Raw genomic sequence first — 22,312 nt, 5'->3', positions numbered from 1 at the left:
GGAGTGGTTTTATACTCTATGTTTGTGTTTAAAGACACTTCCTGAAGGTTTATTTGAAGTAACAGCACCACTTTTGAGAAGCAATTGCATTTAACACTTGTTCTGGGTATCGGCAAACTTTTGTAGAATCCTAGCACACTCAGGCTTATTTCTATCCAGACTGGAAAAGGCATATTTCTATCAGGATATCTTCAGTAGAAATGCTACAGCTGTGGTGAAACTGCAAAATCAAGTCAATAGAAAATTAAAAAATTCCAAAGTTAAATCTGCTTTTTCAGTGCTAGTAGAGGGCACAGATTAGGTCATAGGAAACGATAATGATCACTTTGCTTTCAGATTTGCTTAAATTGTCTTGGACAAATCACATAAGAAGAAAACCAAAACAAAACACCAGTTTGTCTGTCTCTAAAATGGAGATAACAGCATCATTTGAAAAATATTTCTAGCAGCAACACAATCATTTTCCAGCATGGACATTGAAGGAGGCAGGGCTATAATAACAAACAATTTTCTTCTTGTGTGAAGAGGAAAGTATGTAGCCTCTTATGATTAACCCTTCCTCACTAGGTTATATGGATCACCAGGATGGTCTGCTTTCTACTGACAGACTCAGAATGCTGCACAAGTAACGTATTAATATATACATACATATTACAATTTCAAAACTTCAAAAGCAACACCAGATGCCCAGTATTAATAATTAAGATGTATGAAAGGTTATGCTGATAGTATGGATACTTAGAAATTAAAGTGGAACTACAACAGCAGCGGGCAAAAACATTCTCATGTCCGTGGACTCAGATATCCCTGGGTACCCATAAGAATAACAATGAGGAACACCATCTGCTGAGCTCTGAAATGAGCTCTTTATTCATGCTTGGCAGACCTGCAAAAAAAAAGAGGGGAAAGGAACAAGTATGAGGAGTTTGTAGCCAAAATTTGCAGCTAGATAAAGGTAAGCACAGCAGATGTTGTCAGCACTTCCCTCAAAGGATTTTGTCTGCCTGTCCACTATTTTTCTGTAGAGACTAGAAGCTATCGTTCAGGGGACCCACTGAAATTGCAACTGATGCTTTTATAAGCCTGGTACTTTCAGCAATCAGGTATTAACCATACATAAATACATGCTGCAGTGAAATGAATTTAGATTCCCACAGAACCCAACAGCAATAATTGAGATGCAACTGTTGTCTTTTGTGATTTCTGCAGGGTAGACTAAACTAAATGCTTTACAGATAGCAGAAGATGCATCAGAGAGATTTCCTCATATCATAGAATCATAGAATCATAGAATGGTTTGTGTTGGAAAGGACCTTAAAGGTCCCTCCTCAGAGCCTTCTCTTCTCTAGGCTGAACAAGACCTTCTCTCTCAGTCAGTCCTCCTAAGGGAGCTGCTCTAGCACTCTGATCATCTTTGTGGCACACTTCTGGACTCGCTAACAGATATGTGTCCTTCCTGTACTGAGGATTGCAGAACTGAAGGCAGTACTTCAGGTATTGAAAAATACAAATTCAGAACTCCATCATTTTAAACATTAGTTATTGAAACCCAGATAGGTCTGCTCAAAAGTACATCGTGCAGCTGATTTGTCAGCTGAAAAGCGAAAGAAAGCTCCAATTGATTACTTTTTCACTTATCAGTAATATGAAGTAGACTTACAGAGCATCATACAGTTTTACAAAGGGTTTCGAATAGACACACAACCCTGAGACTGTACCGCAGTAAACATAATTTTTTGCCATTATTGGTAAAATTTTTATGCTGACCTCACAGCACAGGATCTAAGGATTTTTCAGCCTTGCCTTGGGCTGAGCTAACCTTAATTTGCTTTAAAAATTGTGTAGTGGCTAATTGACTAGTACCTGTCTTATTGTAACTTCATCCTTGCAGATATTACATGTGGCAAAGGCTGGACAAACCTACATAATGGGATGTGCATCAGCCCTTTGTGTCGAGAGGAGCAGGGGAAAGCAGCTGTGCAGCTTTCTCATTTCACCTGGGAGCCAAGGAGAAGCAGCCAGTTCTTTCTGGAGAAACAGGCAGTTCTTCGTGGCAAAACACGTGAAATAACACCAAGCAGACCCTAACAATTTTAGGGCTATTACTGAGGAGACATGTTTGTATTAATTTGAAAAATGAGTATATATTTTTGAAACAGGTTCTATAATTTTGACTGTTAAAATATTAATCGAACTAAGAGTAAATATTTAGGTTCAAGTATGTAGTATGCTCCCTTCATCTTATAAAATATTTGCAGTGTATTAAGGCCATTTACTGCCAAATCTATGCCTTCCTGTACCAGCATTATAAATTTAATTATGAACACATGAAGACATTTCCACCGAATTAGCCAGAGCATGCAACACAAACTTTGTGTTAGATCTATTTGGTTTGCTGGCTTTATGTCAGCTGTGGGAGGGCAGATGACACATGATAAAGCCTGTTGACAGTAGAAAGTTAACATACCAGAAGTTGTGTACTAATCTGAACCAGCAGAGCAAGCTTATACAGGACCAGCACTTTGCTCCTTGTAGCTGCAACATTTTGATCTGGTACCGGGAAGCTGGAAACAAGATTTCCTATGTCATAAAATTACAGCCACAGAAGTTCTGGCGTTGCAGTTTTGATTGATATCCCATCTTACTCCCTTTACAATTCATGTAGGCTCTGGAATGTTTATATTACAGAGAATGCTCCTTAAGATTCAGTAAGTAAGAGTTACTGTGGTGAATACGCTGGCTATTTTTCTCCTTGGTGCTTCCATCAGTCACCTTTCTTTCTCTCTTTCTTTCTTTCTTTCTTTCTTTCTTTCTTTCTTTCTTTCTTTCTTTTTCTTTCTTTCTTTCTCTCTTTCTTTCTTTCTCTCTCTTTCTTTCTTTCTTTCTTTCTTTCTTTCTTTCTTTCTTTCTCTCTTTCTTTCTTTCTCTCTTTCTTTTTCCTTCCTTCCTTCCTTCCTTCCTTCCTTCCTTCCTTCCTTCCTTCCTTCCTTCCTTCCTTCCTTCCTTCCTTCCATTTTTATTATTCTTTTATTTTTTCCTTTCTGCTTTTATTCTTCACTACTTATTTCTCTCCCTTTCTCTTGCCTTCCCTGATTTTTGATGAGTCCCACTGTTCTAGCTTTCCTACAACCCACTCCACCTCTCTTCCTCTCTCCATATGTTGAGCCCTGCAAAACATTCATCAGCATTCTTTTGCTGAGGAGCAGTGGCAGAGCAGGGCAATGGACTAATACGTTCATTCTTGTATTTAATAAGGTGCTTGTGTTTTGGAAATGAATTTTTTGTTGATAGCTTTGCTTTGACTGCAGAGCTGTAAGTGGTGCTAGCAGTTTAGCACTTCCAGTTTCTACCAAATGAGTAAATAGGAGGTAAATAGTGGAATTTAGCATAATGAATTGAAATATATTATAATTTGATTGTATTCAGTAAGTACATAAGAAAAATGTGTAAGAAGGTGGTAATCATCTCAGAGAATATAGCCTGGTAATATAAAAATGCAATAATTTGAAATTTAAAAAATAGAATAATGACAAAAAGAAAAGTAAATAAATAATATATTTGAGGCAAGGGAGAAATTTTATTTTTGTCTATATTCATCATCAGACAAATCTACTTTACCTGTCCAGAGATGGTATTTGACCCAGAAAAAAATTTAAAAATTAAAAAAAACAACAGGAATCAAATTAAAACTGTAGTAGATCAGAGTGGGATACTGACCTTTTAAAAGCTCTAGTTACCCTTTTCACGGTGTCACTGGATGTTCTATCATCTCGTTGTTACACTTTTTGTTACCTCCATGAGCTGATGACCTTGATCCAGGCTGTAAAGCAAAACCATCCAAAACACATAGGAAGTTAACATAAATTACAGGAAGAAATATGTATTTTGGCTGGTTCAGCAAGAGTTAAAATGAGATCTTTCTCCTTGGCAATTTTCTCAGAAGAGAAAAATGGCATTTTAGGATTGCTAATATATCCAGAGGGCTAACAGGGCAAGATTGCCACATCAGCAGCAGAGAACAATAAAATAATGCAATGCTTGCTAAAAATGTAAAAGAAAAAAGATCGTTATAGAGGTCAAACCTTCATTAATATGAAAAAAATGATTATATGTCCCAAGGGGATAATTTCATACTTTGGCTGTGGCTGTCAAAGGACAGAAAACACTCAAGGACTCCAATTTCATCTATCCCTTCTCTTAGCATTCAATGAGCTTTTGAATCATCACTCCCCTTTGTTGAGCTTTTTAATCCAGATCATAACTACAGTGTTTCTTTGCTGCCTTGATCTTTCAGACTTTAGTATGAGATGTGAGTGGACTCTCTAAACTTCCTCAAGCCCCCTGTTCCACTGGACTCCATAAACCCAACCAAGGCTTGGGACGAGGATCCAAGTCGTTCTGACTTTCTGTTACAGCCTGGAAGAAATACAGACGGTAACAAAGGTGGCTCAGACCTTAAATAGCCTAAATCTCTTTCAAGATGCCTCTGGCAGAAACTAGAGGGAATTTGTATTCCTAATTATTGTTCAGAATTGGTTACAGTTAGGATAAATTAGAGATGGAGTAGGACCTGAAATAAACATGGTGCTGTGCAAAGAGGTGTTAAATAAGCAATGCCCTCAGGGATTTTACAGCTCAGTGTGATGGAAATTTCAGGCTCACACAACAGGATCACCCAGAGGGATGTGGTGTCTTAAGACCTAATTCAAAGAAGTAGAAGAGCTTTGACTGATTTTGGTTGGCTTTAGTCTCTGCTTCTCCACAGGGCACCCACAGAGGTTAACCAGCACTTCTACCTGTAAGAGAAGCGATGTGTAACTGCCTGTCCAACCTGCAGATATTGTGTGTTACAGCTGACATCAGTTGTCATGGGTAAAATGTGTTTCTGTATGAATTTTGTGTTTGCATGTTCAATTTGCTTTCATGTTGTACTTACACTCCTGCATAAGCAGCCCCATCTACATGCTGTGTGAGCTATCCCGCCTATTCTCCTGACCTTGGGCAAAGACAGGAAGCAGCTGCACTTCTGCATCCATGCTGACAGCTTCAATCTGGGTTTTACATCAGCTGTCATGTTGCCAACGACTTTTCGTTATTCTTCCATATAAAATCCCAAACACACACCTTATTTAAAAACAAATTATCAAACTTTGGGTCACAATCGGTTTACTGAGCTTGTTCAAAACCTTGTGCTGTGGAGCATACGGCAGAAGGAGAACAGGGAGACAGAAAAGTAAATGCTTCACCGGTTTATTCCTCCCCACTCTTTTAATTTAAAATTTATAGGACTATTTAAATGTCAGATCTGATCTACCACTGAAATACAAAAGTGCAAAGTGATCGTATTTAATATGCAAAACATTTTTTGCTGCGGGAAGCTTAGTAACATATATTATTATGTATGGTTGGGTGTTGGGTTGGTTGGGGTTTTGAGCAATCTAGTCTAGTGGAAGGTGTCTGTGCCAATGGCAGGGGGCTTGGAACTGGATGATCTTTATGGTCCCTTTCAACTCAAACCATTACGTGATTCTATGATGCTTATTCTACACTCATGTTTCTAGTTAGGCTGAGACTCCGCCCTTCCACAGAGCAAGTTTCTGTTGGCATGTTTCAGTAAAAATCTCTCTGCCACTTCTGCAATGACATAGAAGACAAAAGCAGATAGTTTGCCCACTTCAGCATGAGCAGGCTTTGCTCTTGTACTTAACAACATTTTCATGCACAGTGATTTTTCAGTCCTGACAAATTTCTTTTAATGTATTTATATGCAGGGTGTGTTTGCTGTATAGCAGTCTCTTGGGTTTTAAGAAAGTAAACTGTAACAATCAAAACTTTACCAACTCTGTCATTTGAGGTAGCAAGCACTTAGCAATCACAGTGATTCACATAGATTTGGCAACAGAATAGAAAATAAATGGAACTAAAGACATGGATTATACAGAGCACCATGCAACGTGAATTAGAAATACTCAAGCTAGCAAAGGCACTAGGAAATTGAATCATGATTCTGTTAGTGTAGTACTTTTCCTGGTCTAATTCCTCCTGATGACAAATGTAAATGAAACAGAATAAATTTGCTCAAAGAGAGCTTTGCCTGCACAGTTATATTGATCCAGGTATGGAACGTAGGCATGGCCACAGATTATGCAGCTGAGATCAATCCTCATACCAAATTCAAGCTCTGGTAGGAGTGTTCTGCTTGCATATGGACTGTTCTGCCCTTTCCTTTCAAGCTTAATGTTATCTAGCCCATTGCAGAAAGGTGTCCCCATTCCAGTCCTTTCCCTACTCTGCCGCTGCAATCACATTGTCATCTCATGCAGTCAGTCCTATTTCTCTGTTGTTCTCTGAAAAACTCTTTTCTCTCCATTTAAACAGCCAGGACCCCCTCCTGACCCCACAGCCATGCTGCAATTTTTTCACTCCTTCCCTTCTAGCAATACTGAATCTTGAGTGCCCATATGTTTTGCCAGTTTTTGTTTTCATCTAGCTCCTTATCCATGGATTTTCTATATCCACGTCTCTTTTCCCTGCCCTACAACTCTGCCTCAGTGTCAGGTCGTACCTTCCCACTCTGTCAGATTTTGTTCTTTGGTGCACCCATTCCCAACTTGACTCTTCGCATCTAGATGCCCAATCTGCTTGCAGTTCCTTTTTTTAAAATTTGTTTCCTACATTTACATAGTAGACTGTAATTTCCTTATTTCCTCCTCCACTTTCAGTGTCAATCTCTTGCCCTTAAACCCTTACCCTGTCAAACACATTATTCCTCTCCCAACCTCTAGTCCCACTTTCCTCACAGCCTGCAATACAAATTTCCACTATCTACAACCTCACATCTCATCCCATGCCCAGGCTATGATCCCATGTGCTGTCCTGTGGTCACCCCTACTTTCCTGTGCTATTTTAACCCCTTGGCATAGGAATAAACTACTGTTCTTCCAAGTTTCTCAGGCCCAGCAAGAAGGTTGCTAACAAGCACACAAGAGGAAAAAAGGGCCTTAAGATGTGAAACCTGTCTTGGCATGATTAAAATAGGTCACAACTACAATTTTAAGCATGGTGCATATAGCCACATGCTAGACCTATCACAGCTGGGGTTTTGGGAGACTGTCCTGGAAAGCTGTACCAAGAGGATATCTGTAGAACATTAGCTAGCTGTGGCTTTCCAAAGGTCAAAACTGAGCAGATTTTTCCAGAGGGAAAAGGCATGTGCCTTCTGAAACGTACGCATGCATGTGTACATAGCAGACCTTCTAAAAAACCAAGAGATTGAATCTTCCAATATAAGAAAAACAAATATATTTTTCCATTCCATTACTGTTATGAAACCATACTAATTGATTCAAAAATAAACATAAATATTGGGCAGAAACAGGGATTCAGCATGGAAAATTTGAAATGAAGGAAAACAGCGAAATGAAGGAAGGCTTGTAAACAACTGAAAAAAAGTCTTCTAATAAGAAGCATAAGGAGTACCAGTAGCTTATTAATGCTAACAACCCCAAATCGACTACTTTTCTGATTTTGTTTTTATTACTACTGACACTAAACACAGGCAACAATCTGAGACAATAACAAGGAGGGCTGAGAAGCACACTTAGTGTCATAACTGCTAGACTTTTGGAAATTATTGTGGGGGATTGCTTGAAGCAGAAGATAAGCTTTCCTTTCTAAAAGTATTGATGAAATAGATAAACAACATACTGAGTCTAATCTGGGAATCTAGAGATGCTTGAATGACTGTCAAAACAAAATGAGAAATAGAGGAGGAAATACTGTTCCAAAGCCTGCTCATTGATTTAAGCATTTTTGGTGCCAGTAGGAACAATAACAATGAAAACCATCTGCTGATTCTGCAATGAAGTCTTTATCTATGCTTGAAAGACTTGTGGAGAGATGAGAAGCTGTATGTGCAGCTGAAGACAGAACAAGGTGTGCATGGCAGATGCTCAGAGGCCTCCACACACAGGAACACAACTGCCATGTTGTTAAGACCTCTATAGAGACTGGAAATCAGCTTCTTAATGGAGACAGTGCCATCAGAGCTAACAATACATCTCTAAATTTTGTGGTTTAATTCATCAACCATTAGCCAAAAATAAAAGTGGAATTCTGAAATGAATGGGGGTTCAAAAAATAACATTGCCAGAATAACTTAATATGCATTGACCTAAATATAAACAGACAAATAACTAGAAAACTGATCGAGCATATGCTGGATTCTTATTTTCCTCCTGTGGAAAAGTCCATAAATCCCTGACATCAAATGGTATTTCTTTTATTTTATGCACTGTCTCAATCCAAATCAGACTGCTACATGTTCGCAGCAGTTGTGATTCCTAGACATTTTTCACAAAATTATAACATATGTTATATTTAGGGATAATCTATTTGCATTCATGCACAAAGAGACTTGACAGGCAGAATGGGTAGAAGGTTGCTGCAAAAATCCAAAGATAACATAAACTGGATCATTTTATTATGGTGGTGGAGGTAAACTTTACACCATTCCTTCACAGATATTCACATGTTGAAGTCATAGTTCAACAGATTCTGTTCACTACCAGTATTCAGATAGTGGTAGTGCATATCAGTAAATACAATATTTTACATTAGTCACACAAGGACACAGAGTTGGATCGGACCTGACAGTGGAGGAACTCAGGACTTCTCTGAGCCTGAGTTAGCTTTAACAATAGTCCAGGGACTACTGCCTGACCTATTGTAGCTTCTAGGGTACTGTGTGGTAAATGTCCAATAAGCCTAGGTAGTCACTGTGTGAAATGCTTTTCCACGTCTTTCAAAGAGGAAATAATAGGGATAGATAGATACAAACCTTTTAGCGGCAAATATATTATATAAACTATAACTGTGATCAAGAATACAGTTGATTTTGTATGGGGACACATCAGTGCTTCTGGACTGTGACTAAGCTATGCCAAAAGATTTCTCTTCATTTAACTGTGTAAGGTGTAAGATGTGAGGTGAAGTTATTGTAGACTAGAATCAAATAATACACAGAATTTAGTCTAACTGACTACTTCTATAATGCTGCGCCTCTCTCTATATGCATATGTGTCTATGGCTGTACACATCTGTACACATCTGTTGTCCACAGTGCCAGAGATCTGGCTGTGGCAGGGGAACAGTAGAAACCCATGAGAGAAGGGTGAAGGGTTACTCATCTATCAAGCGGAGTTGCAGGCAAGTGGAGAGGTAGACGAATCCAACCACTTCCCGGTAGAGGAGAGGGAGAAGAAAGCTTAAGATTTCCCTTAGAGAAGAAAAGAAGCTGCTTCGGACAGTAAAAGTCGTATTTTTAACCACTGGATCAGATCATGGCGGTTCTTTTGTTCAGGGCGGAAGACAACAATTTCTCTGTAACAGTTAAATCTATTCCATCTCCTACAATCAAAAGGGACTGGAGTCCACTTTTCAGTAATTAAAGAGATAGAATACTTACTCCAAAATGCTCTGGTGTTTCTCTAAATGCTGACCAACAGAATATATAAGAACAAAAGCCCTCAATAAAAAATCAGCACAAGTAGAAACCCTTTGAACTTGCTTCCTTGCTTATTTACCTTTCACAGTTTCCCCAAGTGTTGTACAGAGATTCCTTCTAGCACACAATCTAGCTCTTGTGTTGCAAAATAGGGCTTGAGAAATGTCTCCTTTGGAGAAGTAGTGCTGCCCTTCAAAGATTAAAGGGTCAATCTGTACCATATGGATGTTGTCGTAAATCAGGCCTTTAACAAGTTTCTGATGACAGAAGAGCATTTCATGGCAGAAAACAACAGAAGTGGTAAGAGGTGTACTCATCAGCTAGCAGAATTTTGGGATTCTTTTGAGCAGAGATGGGAGGTCCTGATGCCTGCTAAGTAAAATAAGCCTTACCCTGTCACTTATCCCAACCCTGCCTGAGCAAAGCTGTGTGTGTTTCAGCATTCTTTGTCTACAAATTCATTTCAAGTGTACTCAGTATTCAGTAAGAGACTATGCGCATCTGCTGTTCCAAGAAGAAAGTTTAATTGCTGATGGGATTTTTTCCCCACTAGCGTTTCAACCCATCTGCACGTTGCGATTACTGAAGCCTAATTTTGTTTTTGTCTACTTCAACCTTTTCTAGTGATATTCATTAATGCCATCTATGGCATCTTTAACATAGGGGAAATCTGCCTAGAGTAATTACAAAGTATTTCCTCTGCACTTAGTTCTCATATAAGAGCGTGGAAAGATAATGAAGGCTGATTGTAGTGTCATCATTCCATTGAGGAAATGAATGATGATGTTCGAATAACAGCTGGCTTGTTACATAAAAGAAATGACAGATCAGAATAATAAAGGCAAACTCCCCTTTCACAGATCATTCTAATTTGAATGTCTCAAATAATTGCCTGGAATCCTAGAAATACAGAAAATAGCACAAAAAGGCCCTTAAAATTGCTGTCAGCATGGTTGCGTGCAATCATGTAGATGTAGATATATATATCTACACGCTCATGCATACATGCCTACAACCATGTAGTATCTTTCTTTTTATTATTTTTGCATATGAGATAGCTGTATATATATATTCATGTATGTATCACAGCAATACAACAAGAAAGATCACTAAGAATAGTATTTTTTTAACCTGGAATATCCATTCAGGAAAATAGAATAAAATTTAGGGAAATTCTTTTATTGTTAACTGACCTCAAGTGGGCATTTAGTAATGTGAATCATATGTATTCTAATTGATTTTAAGGTGCAGTGAGAGTTTCGTCATATAATAATAATTTTGAGTACAATGCTTTTATAAAAACATTTTGTGAGGCCTTCGTCTCTATATATATTTTAATATGATTTTAGATATAAACATTACATATGTAAACATTTCATATATATATACATACACGCATGCATATGTGTGGATATATATATACATATACATACACATATATACACACACACACACATATATTTATATATAAGACTTTAGTTTCTAAATGGTCCATTTAGGAATACCACTCTTCAACACATAAGATTTTCAGTGCTCACCTCATGAGAAACCAAACGGCTGATTTCACTGTGTCTTTCTGCCTGATGGTGTGTTCCCAGATAGTCTCTCAGACATTCTAAACGCTAGAGCCTTACCTTTAATAAGGAGGAGATAAAATCATATGGCTTTATCAGACTACAATACCTGAATGTTAATTGGAATTTGCAATAAACACAGGCTAATGACAAACGAAATGTGATGTCTTTCAGGTCTAAGGATTTCCTCAGGTGATCCAGGGAAAACATTATTCAGTGCAAGATGTGACATCAAATGATACAGAAGATAAAATTTAAGCTAATAGCAAAATAAGGGTAAACTTAGGCACTGGCATGAGGCCTTTGAGAACAGACTTACTCAGCAGCACCAGCTACATTCCTAAAACTAGATCCAAGAAACTTTAGAAAAATTCTTCGCATACTCTCATTTTACACTTTCAAGTTGCAGCAAGTGACATGAACTGGGCTTTGGGGATCCTCAAATAAGATGAAGCCCAATTAAATAATCACGGAATAACACCAGTTTCTAGTCCAGCCTCCTGCTCCAAGCAGGAGGAATCTGCTCCAATCTGCTGGGATAAGCACCAAGGGTGGAGATCACACAACCTGTCTGGGCAATATGTTCCATTGCTTGACTATTCTAATAAAAAAGGACACATGTTGTAGTTCTGCATTAATGTTTGCCCGTGGGGTAGCACAAGCTAAAATCAATGCTTAGAGCTTTAACAAAGGAAGTCAAATAGAACAGAAAATCCAGTTAGAGAGGGCATTAAAGTAGTTTAAATTGTGTATATGAAGTCTTCATGAAAAGCTAGCTTCAGGAAATGGTGAAACAAAAATGTAAACTGATTCAATTAGATTTTTTAAATTATTATTCATAAATGAAGAAATAGGGATCTATACTGCCAGCAGTATAGATATCTATACCAGCAACAAAAGCCCATATGTTTTGAAAATGCAGTGTTCTCACACGAAATAAAACCAGAGCCAGAAGTACAAAGAACTTTAAAGTAGTACATTTATAAGAGGAAACTGATAATTTTCTGACCAGTTGGTTTTGTCTTCACATTCAAAGATCGTTAGAAGGGATATCTAACACTGAAGTTGATTTTTTTGGAAGTATCACTTCAGAACTACCCATGCAGGTTTGTAAAAATAGCACATCCCTTGACAGATCAGAACATAAAATCATAGAATGGTTTGGGTAGGAAGGGACCTTAAAGATCATCCAGTTCTAACACCCCTGCCTTGGGCAGGGACACCTTCCACTGGATCAGGCTTCTCAAAGCTCCATCCAGCCTGGTCTTGATCACCACGAGGGATGGGGCATCCACGGCTTCTCTAGGCTCCAGTGCCTCGCCACCCTCACAGGAAAAAAATTCTTCCTAGTTTCTCACCTAAATCTCCCTTCTTTCAGTTTAAGACTGTTACCCCTCGTCTTATACCTGTATTCCCTGATAAATAGCCCCTCCCCATCTTTCCTGTAGGCACTCCGTAGGTATGGCAAGGCTGCTATAAAGTGTTCTCAGAGCCTTTTCTTCTTCAAGCCGAACAATCCCAACTCTCTCAGCCTGTCCTTCTATGGGATCTGCTCCATACCTCTGATCATTATTGTGGCCTCCTCTGGACTCACTCTAACAGATCCATGTCCTTTTAAAAAAATAAATTTTGTAGACGGGTGTAAGCTACACTGCACATGTGATCTGATACTGCCACTTGAAAACATAGCTTCTGATGATGTTGTTATTCCCAGATTTAGTGAATAAATTTAGAGAAAGGCTTTTACTGAAAGGCATTTTATACAGCAGAGATATATCTGACTACATTTAGAAATAGATTCAGCAACCCTGAGTTCATAGAATCACAGAATCATAGAATCACTAGGTTGGAAAAGACCTTAGAGATCATCAGCTCCAACCATACCTGGCTACTACTAAATCTTGTCCCCAAGCACCTCATCTACCTGTTTTTTAAACACCTCAAGGGACAGTGACTCAACCACCTCCCTGGGCTGTCTGTTCCAGTGCTTTCTATGAAGAAATTTTTCCTAATGTCCAATCTAAATTTACCCTGGCACAGGTTAACACCATCCCCTCTTGGCCTATCACCTATCACTTGGGAGAAGAGACCAACACCCACCTCTCTGCAAATGCCTTTTAGGTAGTTGTAGAGAGCAATAAAGTCTCCCCTCAGCCTCCTCTTCTCAAGGCTAAACAACTCCAGTTCCCTCAGCCACTCCTTATAAGACTTGTTTTCCAGCCCTGTCACCAGTTACTACCCTCTGCACATTCTATTATGACTCTGACCCAAATGCTTCTTATCTCCAAAGTAAGCCCAACTGCAAATTTAAGGTAGTAAAAGTTGGAACCAAAATCGGAGTGAAAGTATTCTGCGATTTTTTAGCTAGTGAGTAACATCTGCATTTAGAATTCAAATATCACAGTAGAATTCAGATAGTAGATGGAACTGAGCTCTTAATGGTAACTTAAAATGTCTTACAGCAGCAGCAGAGTTGTTGCAGCTTTTATGAAAGTATCAAAGCAAGGAGACTAAGTAAGAACTTCTACTGCTTATTCTTTTAAAGTTTGGATTAAACTCTGCTGCTTGCTTTAGAAATCACATCATACTTTAAGAATTTGGAGACTTTCAGGAAAGGACTAAAGACTGTAATGTAATTCAAAATTTTGCACCTGACTTGCTTTTATTGATGTCACTGGAAGTTTTTCAGAGTTAATTGTGGCATAAAGTGTACAAAGGCAGTATTCTGACTCTCTGTTCTGAGTGAATTTTCCCAGATGACTGGGACTATCATCTGATGTACATTTTAAATTTTCAGTAACCGGAGTAGATCGCTTGTTCTTTTCTCTGCTGATTTTTATATTATTCGAGGTCTGACACACACAACCCCAAGACGGTGACAGTAACTCTTTTTATTTAACAAATTAAGAAAATAAACTATGATGGCCTTCAAAATAGTTCCCTTCTGAGTTGACACACAGCTGCATACCATGCTGCCAATGTTCAAAGGAATTCCACAGAAAGGCTGTTGAGAATCTCCATCATTTTTGTTTTCACATCTTCTACCAACAAAAGTGGGTTCTTTTGAGCACTGACTTAATCTTTGGGAAGCCAGGTCTGGAAAATAGGGTGGGTGCTCATGCACAGTGGCGTTGTTATTAGCCAAAAACTGCTTCACAAGCAAAATGCTTTGGGCTGATGTGTTGCCTTGATGTTAACTTGCTGTTCACTCTTGCACACTGACGTTTTCCAACCGAGGGTAAGAAAGCACCCATATTTGAACCCACATCCACTCAAACTGAGTGAAGCGATCAAGCTGGGAATACTTTATGGTGATAGGATCAGATATGTTCTATAACCATCTTTGTTTTTCCCCTTCCACTCTTGCTTTCTGAGCTGTAGAGTTATTCTCAGGGTTTTTTGTTTTTTGGTTTTTTTTGTCTGACCTGATATATTGAGTGTCATATTAACAATTCAGTATTTAGTTCTGTTAGTGAATAATTATATCAAGACCAAGAGAATTAAGGAGATAGATGTGACACATTTTATTTCTTGATAGTTTTTTAAGTCTTTAAGGGTAAAGAGGCTTTTCACTGTTATTTCAGCTTCAGCAATTAAAAAGTGTTACCCTCATCACATTTTTAAAGTTCTCCAAATTTTCTCCACATTTCAGAACTTAGTGGTGAGCTTAGCATAAAAAAGCACAATGTTTAAATAGTAATTGATGCCAAGTGGCCTTAAATTGAATGACACTGACAGATTTGACTGATGAAATTGCTAGCTGCTGTTGCATCAGCAGCATGTTCCTATCAGTTACAGAGCAGACACTGGCTGCAGAGTATTTTCAAATGACCAAGGAGATAAATCTACCAAAACATTCTTATTTAAGCTGCTACCAAACCACCAAGGAATTCCTGACTGTCAGAGAAAAATAAATTCATGCCATGTGTGTTGCTAAATTGGTAATTGCTACTGTTTCTACACTAGACTCAACAAGCATGGAAAAGATAGGATAGGGAGAGAGAAGAAAAGAGAAGAATGTATTTTTTGAATTGCTTCCATTTAAATTAGACTCTTCCCAGCTCACAACTGTACCACAGTCTGGATTTGAGGGTTACAACTGCGATATAAGTCTATTATTGGACAAAGAATTTTGAAACTTTCATTAAAAGAGCCTAAAAGGAATTAAGTACAGCTAAAGTGAGGCAGAAATAAGGTGGACAGTTCTTTTAGGTCAAAGAAATGTATTTAGTAAACCGAAACATATATACGCGTCTGGTTTAGGTAACCAAACCAATGCAAACTTCAGATCCAAAATCTGATGCTCGGTTTTCACTTTCTTCAAAAGACAAAGTGATTTTTTACTTTAAATCTCTCTAGGCAATTCTAGTCCCATCCTTGGTTACTTCATTCTCTGTTTGCCCTAGTTCTGAGCAACTTTTCGCCTAATTTCTATCTAGATTCTTACTATAAAGCACAGATACAATCTTGTGGCAGCAAGCACAAGCCAGGAGAGTCCCTGTCCACGTTAAGTACTGGAAGCAAAATGGCCAAAGTCCAGCGTGAGCAATCTGGCTTCTGGGATCCTGCGTCCTTTTCAGTAAAGGCAGCTTGAATAGAGGGAGTTGGGTAAACTCAGGGTAGCCTGCAGCCTGTTACAGCACTGTGCCTGCAACAATAGCAATAAATCACGTTAAGTTACTGCAGAAGGGAAGTCCAGCCACTAGGTTCTGCATATAAAATATTCTTTCTTCCTGTACTTTTTCTCTTGAAAGCAAGCCATGTGTGCTCCTGAAGCATCTGCATGGTTCAGTGTGGGCACCTGCCCTAAGGAAACAAGCTCCATTGGTGGACTTCAGATAGAGGCCAAGATTATGGCCCTTGAGGTGGTAATGAGATGCTTTTGTGTTTGCTTTTTTATATTAGCTGGCTCAAGTGGCACCTGCTCCGATCCTGCTCCACATTGCGCATCCCTTAAACCAACATAGGAAGCCTAGTCACAAATCTAGGGGATCAATCCAGCCCCTGAAACAATGGTGCTGCAGTATTTTTTTCCGCAGCTAGAGATTAATGAAATCTTCTACATGACAGATGAATCCTGTAGCACTCTTCAGAAGACTAGTCAGGCCCTGATCTGCTTGGAACTTTTGAGTTTCTCGCCAGCATCTGAAAGGCCTGTCTTTACTGAAATGTTAAAGCAACTGAGCCACTAAAGGAAGAAAGAGATCGTGTTCAGGGAAATTCAGAATGCATTTGATCTCTGAGAAAATAAGAATTGAATGTGGTAAGGCCAAAAAGGTGAATGAGAAGAGTGTGAACTTCAGGAGTGAATACAGCAGTACCAAACCACTTTTTAAATGTAGATACCTCTAGACTGAAATCCAATCAGCCTGACCCACAAACATAGCATGCCCGTATACTGTTCCTAGCAAAAGACTCTTACGAAAAAATAGCCTAAGTTTCCTATAAAGTTAATGAAGACAGGGAGGTAACTTGAAAGGACTAAAAGGGAGATCCCGTAAGTCTAAATTTAGTCCCTAAGCTAGAGGGTCAGGGGCATCTGGAGAATTCCTCTGCCCACCATGGAACATCTCAATATCAGACATTGGCTTATGACCTGGAATTTTTGTAGTGAATGACCCTATATTTTAAAGAGAGGTTTGGATCATGTGGCAAGAAGGGACTTTCTGAATTTCCTGCTACTACAAACAATCACATTGCTTAAATCTCTTAAAACAGGTCACTCACCTTCCGACCAGTCTGATTTAGAATTCTGTGTACCAGATCCCTTGCAGAACCTGGTCCTCTCATATATTTTTTTTAAAAAAAACAGAATATGGGAACATGTAACTACACACGGTACAGTAGTGTAGAGAAAAATCCCATTCAGATGCACAGCTTCACCACAGAATCTGTCCAGCTTATGATATACTACACTGACCTTGGAAACTCCTTGGAAAAGATCTTGATTTGTTGAAGGGGGGGACATCAGATCTGCAATTTCTCTATGTTTGCCTTCCTCCTCACACAGTAAGTGAACACATGCAAGCTGTGCAGTTACTCATTTTCCTCAGAAGGTGTTAGCTGGACATTAGATAGGAAGTTGTCTCTGAATTAGGTCTGTACATTCATAGGGGAAGTTACATGATGGCATAAGGGAGGTTGGGAATAGGAATAACTCAGTAGTGTGTTGATGCAGCCCTGAACAGTACAATATAGTAGAGTAGAACAGAACAGAATCATCTCAGTTGGAAGAGACCTATAACAATAATGTAGTCCAACCTCCTGACCAATTCAGGGCTGACCAAAAGTTAAAGCATGTTATTAAGGGCATTGTTTAAATGCATCTGAAACAGTGACAGGCTTGAGGCATTGACCGCCTCTTTAGAAAGCCTGTTCCAATGTTTGTCTGCCTTCTCTGAAAATAAATGCTTCTTAACGTCAAGCCTGAACGTCCCCTGACGCAGCTGTGAACCATCTCCACACTAATGGCATTACTTGTTTCCTTTGCAGTTTCAAAAATGGAACATGTTCTGCTAAACTTCATCTTGGGTTCCTTTCATGGAATTTTTCAACTTCCTGCATGTCTGCACAGCCTGGAGAAGAGGAGGCTGAGGGAAGGTCTTATTGCTTGCTAGAACCACCTGAAAGGAGGTTGTAGTGAGGTGGGTGTTGCTCTCTTCTCCCAAGTAACAGGTGATAGGACAAGAGGAAATGGCCTCAAATTGCACCGGGGGGGATTTAGACTGGATGTTAGGAAAAATTTCTTTACTGAAAGAGTTGTGAAGCATTGGAAGAGGCTGCCCAGGGAAGTGGTGAAGTCTCCTTCCTCAGAGTTGTTCAAAAAGTATACAGATGTGGCACTTCAGAACATGGTTTAGTAGGCACAGAGGTAATTGGGCTGATGGTAGGACTCGATGATCTTAGAGGTCTTTTGCAACCTTAATGATTCTATACCCACTCTTTATACACATGTATACAGAAAAATCTACAGTGTATCAAGTATATACTTAGATTTTTGAGTAGATTATGGAATTTTAACATGTATAGGCTATATGAAAACAAGGGGTTTAAACAAAATGCTAACTTAAATACTAAAGACAAAATTAGACAGAGCTCTAGAGAGTTATCAGACTGTTAGTAGCAGGTCTTTTGTTTTTACTAATTTTGAAATTTTTAAAAAAAGAATCAAATGAAATTTTGCAATAAGGTCTTCTTCCAAGCAAATAATGAGAAAGCTTTTTTGACAGTGCTTGACAATGATTCTCTATTTATCCACTTGCTTTTTTTAGCATTTGAAATTTGCCAGTGAAAGTAGCACTTTGAGGAATTTCTCACAAAAAGCGACAGAAATTAAAAAATGAGAATGTAATGAAGGGCTGCATAAATATCAAGTAGAAAGAGGGAAAGAGCCACAATTATTATATTTTCCTTCACCCATTGATTATGTCACCAAAGATAATTTCTATTTACTTTCTTCCCTTCTGTGCAACATTAGAAAATGGAACATCTTGCTTGTGTCTAATATATTTCACATATGAGCCATTACTGTGATGTTTCTATCACACTTCAGAATGATTGGGAAGAGGCTGATTTCTTTTTCTGATACATAAGAACTCCCTCAGAGAGGTGTGATTGGATTGCTGAGGGTCAGTCATTACTTCCTTTATTCAAATATTTGGAAATTTGAATGATTCAAAAGACGGAACAACTTACACTATGTTTGGAGCGTAATCAGTTAGACAGGGAGTTACAAAACCAGATTTTAAACAACTTTCCACCTCTGTCTGCATTAGCAGAGTTAAATGTGCTTTGTATAAAACCAAATCTATAAATGAGAACATCAGTGTATGTCAAGCCTTGTTGATCCTACACCCTATGTTCAAAGTAATTTTGAAAATCATTTTGTTTCAACTGCTGCCTGACAATACAGTCTAAGCATTTGTCTTAAAAGGTTATGCTAGATACCCATTCAATAAGTCTTGCAGAATCTTAGAAACAGAAGTTTAAGGGGAGGAATGATTTCCAAGTAGTAGTAGATGCATTAATATCTTACTTCACCTCTACAGAAAGAAACCGCAGTGTATCTCGGACTATTTGTGCAAGTCAGGTCTAACCTAAATCATGGCAGCCAAAAAACTCTGTGATATGAACTGCGCTGGGGAAGTACTGGATATGGATTTTTATTGCATGCTCTTTTTTCACTTTTTTTTCTTTTAGTTACTCTTTCATTTGAAAATATCTAATTTAATCAGATTTGGAGCACATCTTCTTGAAACTCTGGATAAGGTTGTTAAAGAATCTATGCTTCTGTATCCCTGTAGTACTTGCTATGCAAGTATCACAGTGCAACCACAACACTGATGCAATCAGATCCCTTCAAAATTAACTGCATATTTCAGCAGAAAGTGGATAGAAACGACACTTTCACTGATTTCTACAATTTATTCCATAGTTGTAGCAAACCTACAATTTATTCCATAGTAGCAGAAAAAACATAGAAATCAAGGTTTTCTTGACGCAAAGATGCAGATAGAAAGTCAATGTGCTGAACCCATCAAAAATGACATGAAACAAGCCAGTGTGTAGCTGAACACAGTTTTAATTTGCTACAGTATCTGACAGCATAATCACACTGACACCAATTCCTAAAGTCTGCATGTTTCTGAGCATTAACATTAGGTTCATTTTCACTCTAAAATAGTTAATAACATGATCCTGTTTGTTCTTTGGTTTAAGCCATGTAGCTCCTTTTCTCAGAATACTCCAAAACAAAAAAATAAATTCTTCAGATTCTTCTTTCTCTTCATTATCTCAGAAAATTTCATAAGGTTTTATATTGAAGTTATTGCCTTAAGGCTACCAAATCGCTTACCCGCCCCCAAAAAGTCATCTCATGTTCTTAGCTAAAAAGTCTTATTAAACATAATGAAGCATAAATCAATCCCTTTATGAAGCAGAGATATCCGTCACAAAAAAAACCCCAAACCCGTAGCCCACGGCGTTGTGCCAAATAATATGTATAACTGCTGCTTTGCAATTTCCTTTTCCATACAGTCACGGAATAATTTCTGTCAGAAGAAACCTCTGAGAACCATCTAGTCCAGAATTGAACACAGCTGCAGACAAGGTCTGACAAGTGCCAAGCAAAGGGGAATAATAACTTACTTAGCCCTATGATCTGGCTCTCACTGGCATAGCCCAGCATCTTTCATTACCATAAAGGTATGGTGCTGACTCATGTTTGTGTTTCTGTCCACAAGGACCTTGGATTGTTCTTAGCAAAGCTGTGGCCTAACCAGTCAGTTCCCAGCCTGCTCTTCTCAGTGAGGTTGTTCTACTCCAAATCCAGGGCTTTGCATCCGTCTTTAATGAACTTCTTGAGTTTCTTGTCAGTTCATTCCTCTAGCTTGTCATAGTTCCTACAAATGTTCTCACCAGCCATTCAACCCAATTTTGTGTCATCCATTCATTTCTTGAGGATATAGTCATTCCTACAGTCCACAGTCCAAATCAGTAATGAACACATTAAAGAGTATTAGGCCTCACATCAGCCCCGGTGAATATTGTATTTGTCTGGCTACCAGTTAGACTTTGAAACCACTGACCAATAACCCTTTGAGTCCAATGGTCTAGTTAGTCCTTCGACAGCATGAAATCTAGCCCATTCAACACACAGTCTACAATTTGGCTACAAGGATGCTATGTGAAACCATTTCAAAAGTCTTGGAAAGCCAAGGTAAGGTGTGAGCTTTGCTCTCCCCTTGTCCACACAGTCAGTCATTTTATGAAATGCAGCCACATTGATCAGACGTTACTTATATTAGAGAAATCCATGTCCACTGCTCCCAGTCACCTCTTACTTTTCATTTTCTTGGAAATAGCTTCCCTCAAGACAGTACTCCAAACTGTGACAGGAATTGAGATGAGTCTGACCTTCCTGTAGTTACCTGGATTCTTCTTCTTTTCTTCCTGAAAGTGGACAGTCTTCAGAATGTTCCCTTGTTTCCCAAACCCTTAGGAAAAAAAATTAGAGATTGACTTCACAGTAATATTGACAACACCTGAAAGCCATCTGGTTCAGTTCCACTGTCTTGCCCATTTTCAGATTGCTCCAGCTCATTCCTCTGCTGCAGGTAGCACTTCTTCTTTGCCTTACTGTGCTACTAGGCACAGAGATCTGAGATTGACAATAACGACTAAAACTTACTTGCCAGAACAGAGCAAGAAGATTTTGAGGAGTTCCACCTTTTCCATGTCATTTATCATCAAGCCGCACATCCCATTCTGTAGGAGACCTCAGACCTCAGTTTCCATGTTTTTGTTTTACTGTCAAAGTACCAATAGGTCTTTTCTATTTGTGCTTCACATTCCTCACTACTTTTAGCTGTGGCTGAGAGTTGATTTTCCTCATGTCATCGTTGCCTGTACGGTCAGCTCAGTCAGGAGGTATCCTTTCAGTCAAGCTATTTTTCTGCTCAGCTGTTTGTACATTAGGTTGGACTGCTCTTGCACTTTGAGTAGGTTGCTCCTGAAAATGAAGTAGCATTTTTTGGCTTCCTTAAGCCTCATGGTAGCCTCCCATAACCATCAGTTCCATGAACAAGCTTTTTTGAAGTCTAGACTCTTGAAGTTCATGATCGTTATTCTGAGAGGTCCTTTCTTTCCTCTTCTCCGGTTCTTCAGCTCTGTCATCTCATGATCACTGCAGCAACTGGCTATGACATTCCCTCAAGTAGAAGCAGCAGAACACATCTCTGTCAGTCCATCTAGGACCCCTGTCAAAAAATTACCTGTAGAGTTTGCTTGACTGCTTTCTAGCACTCATCTCTCCACCTAACATGAGATAACTCAGGAGTGGGGTTGCAAAATTTTGTTAATCTCTGTTTTTTCTTATTCAAATGCATCTGAAGTTGCCTTTAACCATTTTTGTGCCACAGAATCTAACATGGAATATCAGATTTCCTCACTGAATACTTTAGCTTGCATATTTACGTGTAATGTCAGTTTAGAAGGTATGGTTCAAGTCAATCAAAAATATTTGATGCAGTAATTCTAGGAAGTGAAAGTCTGCATTACTTGGTGTTAATGAGAAATCAAATGAGGTGAGTAGAATGATACCTTGCAGCCTTAGAAGTCAATTACTTGGATGACACGGAGAAATGATTTAGTTAAAATAAGAATCCTTTTGACCTTCCAGCAGTATTCAAGCCCAAACTCAAGAGAAATAAAAAAACCTTTAATATCAACAGTG

The 22,312-nt window shown here is 38.7% G+C and overlaps 1 long non-coding RNA gene across 9 annotated transcripts in view; it reads left to right on the top strand.

The window, feature by feature from the left end:
• The first annotated feature begins 2,568 nt into the window (after positions 1-2,568).
• The window catches only part of LOC128854021 (uncharacterized), a 97,101-nt gene continuing 77,357 nt past the window's right edge, over positions 2,569-22,312 (top strand). For 6 of the 9 annotated variants that reach the window (XR_008452935.1, XR_008452934.1, XR_008452929.1 and 3 more), the window contains exons 1-4: positions 2,569-2,708; positions 4,295-4,434; positions 4,766-4,872; positions 17,572-17,723. This is a non-coding gene — a long non-coding RNA (uncharacterized LOC128854021). Of the gene's footprint in view, positions 2,709-4,294; positions 4,435-4,748; positions 4,873-17,571; positions 17,724-20,115; positions 20,934-22,312 lie in introns of those variants that run through there. The other 3 variants (XR_008452931.1, XR_008452933.1, XR_008452926.1) reach the window with 3 other exon arrangements.

This window comes from Cuculus canorus, chromosome 1, assembly GCF_017976375.1.
Source record: "Cuculus canorus isolate bCucCan1 chromosome 1, bCucCan1.pri, whole genome shotgun sequence".
In the NCBI taxonomy this organism is placed as follows: Eukaryota; Metazoa; Chordata; class Aves; order Cuculiformes; family Cuculidae; genus Cuculus; species Cuculus canorus.
Note: the sequence above shows the minus strand (reverse complement) of the source record. Positions and strands in the feature narration are given on the sequence as shown.